This window comes from Cryptomeria japonica, unplaced genomic scaffold (assembly GCF_030272615.1).
Source record: "Cryptomeria japonica unplaced genomic scaffold, Sugi_1.0 HiC_scaffold_24, whole genome shotgun sequence".
NCBI lineage: Eukaryota > Viridiplantae > Streptophyta > Pinopsida > Cupressales > Cupressaceae > Cryptomeria > Cryptomeria japonica.
In genome coordinates this window covers 345,001-353,591 of record NW_026728846.1, presented here as the reverse complement: position 1 = coordinate 353,591, position 8,591 = coordinate 345,001, and positions in this window count along the sequence as shown.

The following is an 8,591-nucleotide window of genomic DNA, read 5'->3' as shown; positions in this document are numbered from 1 at the left end:
ATGACCAAGAATATGGCCCAGAAACGGCACTTCCTCCTGCGCAAAAGCACACTTTTCCTTCTTTGCGAACAGCTGATGTTCTCTCAACAAAGCAAACACCTCCTGAAGGTGCCGCTTGTGTTCCTCCATGTCTCGACTGTATACCAAAATGTCATCCAGATACACAACAACGCACTTGTCCAATAATGAGCGAAACACATCGTTCATCAAGGTGCTGAAGGTTGCAGGAGCGTTAGTGAGACCAAAAGGCATAACCAAGAATTCATAGCTACCATACCTCGTCGTGATCGCGGTCTTCTCCTCATCACCTGGCGCGATCCTGATCTGATAGTAACCCTGCCTCAGGTCCAACTTGGTGAACACTCTTGCATCGACCAGTCGATCAAAGCTATCCGCTATGAGAGGTAACGGATACTTGTTCTTGATGGTGAGCTTGTTCAAAGCTCGATAGTCCACACACATCCGAAGGCTTCCATCCTTCTTGCGCTGGAACAATACTGGAGCAGCATAAGGTGATCTGGAGGGACGCAAGTATCCTGCCTCAGCGAGCTCTGCCAACTGCTTCCTCAACTCTTCCATCTCTGGTGCGGAGAGTCGATAAGGAGCCTTCGCTGGTGGTCTTGCCCCTGACTCCAGTTCGATCCTGTGATCAACGTGCCTCCTCGGTGGTAACACAGCTGGGAGCTGGTCTGGCATAACATCCGCAAACTCGGACAACACATCCTGGATCGCCGAGGTGTTAGAGGGTCCTGACGACTCTCCTTCATCCCAATCTCCAATCAGTGCGGCCAAAAACAACTCCTCCCGCCTTCCCTTGCCAACCTGCTTAGCACTGAGCGCATTCAACAGGAGATCCTGTTCCACGCTCTTCATCATCGGAACCATACTTGGTCTGCTCGGATCCAATATCAGCAAACAGCTCAAGTGTGGCACCACAGCTGCTGATGCCGACCTCAAGAACTCCTGCCCGAGTATGAGATCGAACTCATTCATTCCAATGGCGATCAAATCAAGCACACCCTGCCACGACCCAACTCGGATGACTTCCTTATGGATCTCACCGCTCACCTGCTGCGCGGGTGCGGTCACCGCCTTGAACTGATTTGTAGTGGGCTCGATCTTGAGTCCAAGCTTCTTCGCTCGGCATGCGGAGATGTAGTTGTGGGTGGCACCTGAATCCACCATAGCTAGCACCTTCTTGTTGCCAAAGAAAGTCTCCACAAAACACAACTCGTGCTTATCGGCCACTTCGGTAGAATGTTGCACTGCATTCAGGAGTTGCAAGGTGCTCATTGCGGGCAACTTCTTCTCCTCGAACAACAGCGCGTTGATCCTACTCCGATCTGGACAGCTCCGTGCCCAGTGATCATCTTTGCCACAGATGAAACACCCTGGATCACGATCCTTCTTCTTCTCAGTCTGTGTGTGATCTTTCTTCTTCGGGTTGCCTTCTCCATTCGACTTCTTCGGTTTCTTCTTCCTGGGCTCGCCGTTAGGATCAGAAGGAGGTCCGCCTCCCTTCTTCTCTTTCCGGCGGAAGTTCTTCTTGTAGTCTGTTCGAGCTCCACCAAAGCCCCTAGCTGCATCGCCCTTATAATCGAGCAGCCCATCCGCAACTGTGATCGCCTCGGCCAAAGTCTGAACTTTCTGTCTCCTCAGCTCATCCTTCGCCCAGGGTTGCAGACCCTTAGTGAAGAGGAATAACTTCTCGAAGTCGCTCAACTTGGTGCATTCCAAATCCAACACCTGAAATGCCTTGACATACTCTCGAATAGTGCCAGTATGCTTGAGTTCATCGAACCTGGATCGGATGATCCAATCCGAATTCCCAGGTCGGAATTGATCATGAAGCGCTGCCTTCAAGTCAGCCCAGGACTTGATCGGTTTCACCGTCTTCCCAGCGCGTTCATCTGCCTGATGCGTTCGCCACCACAGCTTCGCACTGCCGGTAAGGTATGTTGCAATATCCTTGACCTGTGCCTCATCAGACGTCTTCGGTGCACACGACAGGTACTCCTCAACATCCCAGAAGAAATTATCAAGTGCCTTGTCATCGCGCTCACCGTCATAAGTTCCAATTCGAGTTGCCTTAGAACCATGCGTTCCTCCCTGCAACAACGAATGGAAGATCTGTTGCCCCTCTTTGAGGAAGCGGATCTCTTCCCTCAAAGACTCTATCTGTTCCGCCAGCTTCGACCACTCTGCCGTCATGCGCTCCTCGAGGTCGGACTGTTCCAAGTCCTCGAGTCGATTTTCATGGTCTTGGAGCCAATCGCGGTGCTTCGGATCTTTCCCCTTCGAAGACACCTTCGCAGCCTTACTCTCAGGTTGCACGACCTCCACTTCATGCTGACTATCTGTATCTGCCATCTTTCGATCTGCACAGCCCCAGATCTGATCCGAAGCTCTGATACCAACTGTCACGGGCTTTGGGAGTTAAGCCTGTGCGGCACCGACAAGTCCCGACCCGACTCGGATCCGTTCAAGGTCAGAGACCTTCGGCCTACGCCTCGTCCCTTCCAATATTGCGCTAAAGCGGAATGCACAATGAAAATGCAGATCGACTTGCTCCCAGAATGCATAAAAGGATACGATGCAATGCGGAATAAAATAGACAACACAACATTCAAAGGTGGGGCGAGGTGCCCATATCCTTTATTATTATCCTCAAAGATTACAATGCTGGATAGAACTCGGTATTGAGAAATACCGGTCGCCCCCAAATGGATTGCCCAGCCAGCCAATCTGACTCGAACAGGTTACAAAGAGTCCCTTCGACTCAGACTGGGATCGGCTCGCTCGAGAGGAGAACCAGTTAGCTCCTCGAGGTGCCAGATCGCCAAGTCACAAGACCCCAATGCTCGCCTGAGCAATAAAGTCCCTCGCTGCAATACTCGCACTCAGACTTGCGACGCCGAAGACTCGCATCTGTCTGCTCGTCTGCTCGCTGCCGAATGCTTGATCGCTGATGATCCTGATTCTGAATCTGCTTCTGCTTTCCTGCCAAGAATGAGCATCCCGCTCATCTTATATACTGGAGGGTCGGACCCAAATAAAAGAGCCGTTGGGCGGATAGGGCCGGCCCAAAAGGAATCCCGCTAATGGAAAATTAGCGCCCATATAGGTCCGGACTCATATGAGTTAAGTCCGCGCTAAGAAGAACATCGGCCAAGTCCCATGTCGGCCCCCGCCAAGGAAATAAAACATATCGGCCCCGCCGATGAAATGAATTAAGTCGGCTGTGTGAAACACCAATTCCATGTCGGCTATGCAAAAGAAAGAGTTCCGATGCAAAATGGAACCCCACTAAGGCTGGACCCGATCCAAAAACTGTGCAAGTATTCTGCCCAATGCAGACCCGTTACAGGGGAGGTGTTGACTGGAGCATTCTCCCCCGTGCCCCTCTAACTCGACCAATGCTGGCGCTCGAACGGTGGTAGCGCTCGGATTTTCATTGAGCGCCAGCATTGGTCGATTTAGAGGGGCATGCGAGATTCCCGAATGCTATGCGAGGGCTCTAACGGAAATGTCTATTGGTTTCGGTATGGATGCAATTGCGAGTGGTTCGGCAAAGGTAGTCGTTCCGATGCGTCCATGTCGTGGCCAAATCGATAATTCGATTTGAGCCCTCGTATAGCATTTGGGTCTCTCGATGTGATTCCGCATTCCAGTCCCTTTGGGCACTGCTTGAGCCGCATCCCAGGGGGTTCCCTTCCCAATAATCTGCCTCGCAACCCGATTGCTATGCGGTGAGGCTCCTCGGCCGCCTCGGAACTATCTGTGTATCAGACGCATCGCGGGATAAGGGGTTGGCAACGGTAGTCGCCCCAAGCGCGTCCGATGCTTGGACCATTCCGAGGCGGCCCTGAAGCCTCTTCCGTCTAGCCGTTGGGTCCTTCTCGCCGCATCCCTCGCCTCGCACCCCGATTGCTATGCGGTGAGGCTCCTCGGCCGCCTCGGAACTATCTGTGTATCGGACGCGTCGCGGGATAAGGGGTTGTCACTGGTAGTCGCCCCAAGCGCGTCCGATGCTTGGACCATTCCGAGGCGGCCCTGAAGCCTCTTCCGTCTAGCCGTTGGGTCCTTCTCGCCGCATCCCTCGCCTCGCACCCCGATTGCTATGCGGTGAGGCTCCTCGGCCGCCTCGGAACTATCTGTGTATCGGACGCGTCGCGGGATAAGGGGTTGTCATTGGTAGTCGCCCCAAGCGCGTCCGATGCTTGGACCATTCCGAGGCGGCCCTGAAGCCTCTTCCGTCTAGCCGTTGGGTCCTTCTCGCCGCATCCCTCGCCTCGCACCCCGATTGCTATGCGGTGAGGCTCCTCGGCCGCCTCGGAACTATCTGTGTATCGGACGCGTCGCGGGATAAGGGGTTGTCACTGGTAGTCGCCCCAAGCGCGTCCGATGCTTGGACCATTCCGAGGCGGCCCTGAAGCCTCTTCCGTCTAGCCGTTGGGTCCTTCTCGCCGCATCCCTCGCCTCGCACCCCGATTGCTATGCGGTGAGGCTCCTCGGCCGCCTCGGAACTATCTGTGTATCGGACGCGTCGCGGGATAAGGGGTTGTCACTGGTAGTCGCCCCAAGCGCGTTCGATGCTTGGACCATTCCGAGGCGGCCCTGAAGCCTCTTCCGTCTAGCCGTTGGGTCCTTCTCGCCGCATCCCTCGCCTCGCACCCCGATTGCTATGCGGTGAGGCTCCTCGGCCGCCTTGGAACTATCTGTGTATCGGACGCGTCGCGGGATAAGGGGTTGTCACTGGTAGTCGCCCCAAGCGCGTCCGATGCTTGGACCATTCCGAGGCGGACCCGAAGCCTCTTCCGTCTAGCCGTTGGGTCCTTCTCGCCGCATCCTTCGCCTCGCACCCCGATTGCTATGCGGTGAGGCTCCTCGGCCGCCTCGGAACTATCTGTGTATCGGACGCGTCGCGGGATAAGGGGTTGTCACTGGTAGTCGCCCCAAGCGCGTCCGATGCTTGGACCATTCCGAGGCGGACCCGAAGCCTCTTCCGTCTAGCCGTTGGGTCCTTCTCGCCGCATCCCTCGCCTCGCACCCCGATTGCTATGCGGTGAGGCTCCTCGGCCGCCTTGGAACTATCTGTGTATCGGACGCGTCGCGGGATAAGGGGTTGTCACTGGTAGTCGCCCCAAGCGCGTCCGATGCTTGGACCATTCCGAGGCGGACCCGAAGCCTCTTCCGTCTAGCCGTTGGGTCCTTCTCGCCGCATCCCTCGCCTCGCACCCCGATTGCTATGCGGTGAGGCTCCTCGGCCGCCTTGGAACTATCTGTGTATCGGACGCGTCGCGGGATAAGGGGTTGTCACTGGTAGTCGCCCCAAGCGCGTCCGATGCTTGGACCATTCCGAGGCGGACCCGAAGCCTCTTCCGTCTAGCCGTTGGGTCCTTCTCGCCGCATCCCTCGCCTCGCACCCCGATTGCTATGCGGTGAGGCTCCTCGGCCGCCTTGGAACTATCTGTGTATCGGACGCGTCGCGGGATAAGGGGTTGTCACTGGTAGTCGCCCCAAGCGCGTCCGATGCTTGGACCATTCCGAGGCGGCCCCGAAGCCTCTTCCGTGTAGCCGTTGGGTCCTTCTCGCCGCATCCCTCGCCTCGCACCCCGATTGCTATGCGGTGAGGCTCCTCGGCCGCCTTGGAACTATCTGTGTATCGGACGCGTCGCGGGATAAGGGGTTGTCACTGGTAGTCGCCCCAAGCGCGTCCGATGCTTGGACCATTCCGAGGCGGCCCCGAAGCCTCTTCCGTGTAGCCGTTGGGTCCTTCTCGCCGCATCCCTCGCCTCGCACCCCGATTGCTATGCGGTGAGGCTCCTCGGCCGCCTTGGAACTATCTGTGTATCGGACGCGTCGCGGGATAAGGGGTTGTCACTGGTAGTCGCCCCAAGCGCGTCCGATGCTTGGACCATTCCGAGGCGGACCTGAAGCCTCTTCCCTCTAGCCGTTGGGGCTTTCTCGCCGCATCCCTCGCCTCGCACCCTGATTGCTATGCTGTGAGGCTCCTCGGCCGCCTTGGAACTATCTGTGTATCGGACGCATCGCGGGATAAGGGGTTGGCAGTGGTAGTCGCCCCAAGCGCATCCGATGCTTGGACCATTCCGAGGCGGCCCTGCAGCCTCTTCCGTCTAGCCGTTGGGGCCATCTCGCCGCATCCCCCACCTCGCACCACGATTGCTATGCGGTGAGGCTCCTTGGCCGCCTCGGAACTATCTGTGTATCGGACGCATCGCGGGATAAGGGGTTGTCACTGGTAGTCGCCCCAAGCGCGTCCGATGCTTGGACTATTCCGAGGCGGCCCTGCAGCCTCTTCCGTCTAGCCGTTGGGGCCATCTCGCTGCATCCCCCACCTCCTCGGCCGCCTCGGAACTATCTGTGTATCGGACGCATCGCGGGATAAGGGGTTGGCAGTGGTAGTCGCCCCAAGCGCGTCCGATGCTTGGACTATTCCGAGGCAGCCCTGCAGCCTCTTCCGTCTAGCCTTTGGGGCCATCTCGCCGCATCCCTCGCCTCGCACCCCGATTGCTATGCGGTGAGGCTCCTCGGCCGCCTGGGAACTATCTTCGTATCGGACGCATCGCGGGATAAGGGGTTGTCACTGGTAGTCGCCCCAAGCGCGTCCGATGCTTGGACTATTCCGAGGCGGCCCTGTGGCCTCTTCCGTCTAGCCATTGGGGCCATCTCGCCGCATCCCCCACCTCGCACCCCGATTGCTATGCGGTGAGGCTCTTCGGCCGCCTTGGAACTATCTTCGTATCGGACGCATCGCGGGATAAGGGGTTGTCACTGGTAGTGGCCCCAAGCGCGTCCGATGCTTGGACTATTCCGAGGCGGCCCTGCAGCCTCTTCCGTCTAGCCGTTGGGGCCATCTCGCCGCATCCCCCACCTCGCACCCCGATTGCTATGCGGTGAGGCTCCTCGGCCGCCTTGGAACTATCTTCGTATCGGACGCATCGCGGGATAAGGGGTTGTCACTGGTAGTCGCCCCAAGCGCGTCCGATGCTTGGACTATTCCGACGCGGCCCTGTGGCCTCTTCCGTCTAGCCGTTGGGGCCATCTCGCCGCATCCCCCACCTCGCACCCCGATTGCTATGCGGTGAGGCTCCTCGGCCGCCTTGGAACCATCTTCGTATCGGACGCATCGCGGGATAGGGGGCTGTCACTGGTAGTCGCCCCAAGCGTGTCCGATGCTTGGACCATTCCTAGGCGGCCCTGAAGCCTCTTCCGTCTAGCCGTTGGGGCCTTCCCGCCCCATCCCTCGCCTCGCACCCCCGATTGCTATGCGGTGAGGCTCCTCGGCCGCCTTGGAACCATCTGTGTATCGGACGCATCGCGGGATAAGGGGTTGGCACTGGCAGTCGCCCCAAGCGCGTCCGATGCTTGGACCATTCCGAGGTGGCCCTGAAGCCTCTTCCGTCTAGCCGTTGGGGCCTTCCCGCCCCATCCCTCGCCTCGCACCCCGATTGATATGCGGTGAGGCTCCTCGGCCGCCTTGGAACTATCTGTGTATCGGACGCATCGCGGGATAAGGGGTTGGCACTGGTAGTCGTCCCAATCGCATCCGATGCTTGGACCATTCCGAGGCGGCCCTGCAGCCTCTTCCGTTTAGCCGTCGGGGCCTTCCCGCCGCATCCCTCGCCTCGCATCCCGATTCCTATGCGGTGAGTCTTCTCGGCCGCCGCGGAACTATACCTGTTATTGCTACTGCATCCTTCGGCTGGTAACCTCCTCTGCCGCCTTGGAACGTTCTCTTTGTCGGACGCGTCGCGGGATAAGGGGTTGGCACTGGTAGTCGCCCCAAGCGCGCCCGATGCATAGACCGCTCCGAGTCGACCTTGCTTTCAGCCTCTCACATGCATAGACCTCTCTGAGTCGACCCTGCAGCCTCTCACGTTTAGCCTTTGGAATCTCGCCTCACAACATGATTGCTATCCTTGATGCATCCCTTGCCTCGAGCCCTGATTGCTTTCTTGGCTGCATCCCTCCTCTCCTCACAGCCCGGTTGTCATCACTGCTTCATCCGTCGCTTCATGCATTCTGGCTGCTGGGCCCTTCCCACCGCACACCTCGATTGCTATCTCTTCTGCATCACACACCCCGATTGCTATCTCTGCTACATCCCTCGGCTCTCACTTCTGCATCCTTCGCCTCACACCTCGATTGCTATCAATGCTGCATCCGTAACCTCACACCCCGATTGCTATGCGGGGAGGCTCCTTGGCCGCCTTGGAAATTTCTGTGTGTCGGACGCACCGCGGGATAAGGGGTTGGCACTGGTAGTCGCCCCAAGTGCGCCCGATTCTTAGACCGCTTCGAGGTGACCTCGTAGCCTCTTTCGTCCAGGCTTCCTGCCTTCAACGCCCTTTTTACACCTCGATTGCTATGCGCGGGCTCGTTGGCGTCTATCACCTCTCTGCGAAGAGTGGCACGATGATTGTTGGGGTAAATCGTAGCAGTCCGATCTCTGGCCTTGGGCCATTGTGAGGGCTGATCGATTTCCTGTGCGCATCTCGTGTTCGCCCAGTAACAGACTCGACGACTTGTAATCGGTCTTGTTCCCGATTGTTCCTGGAGGTAGTCTT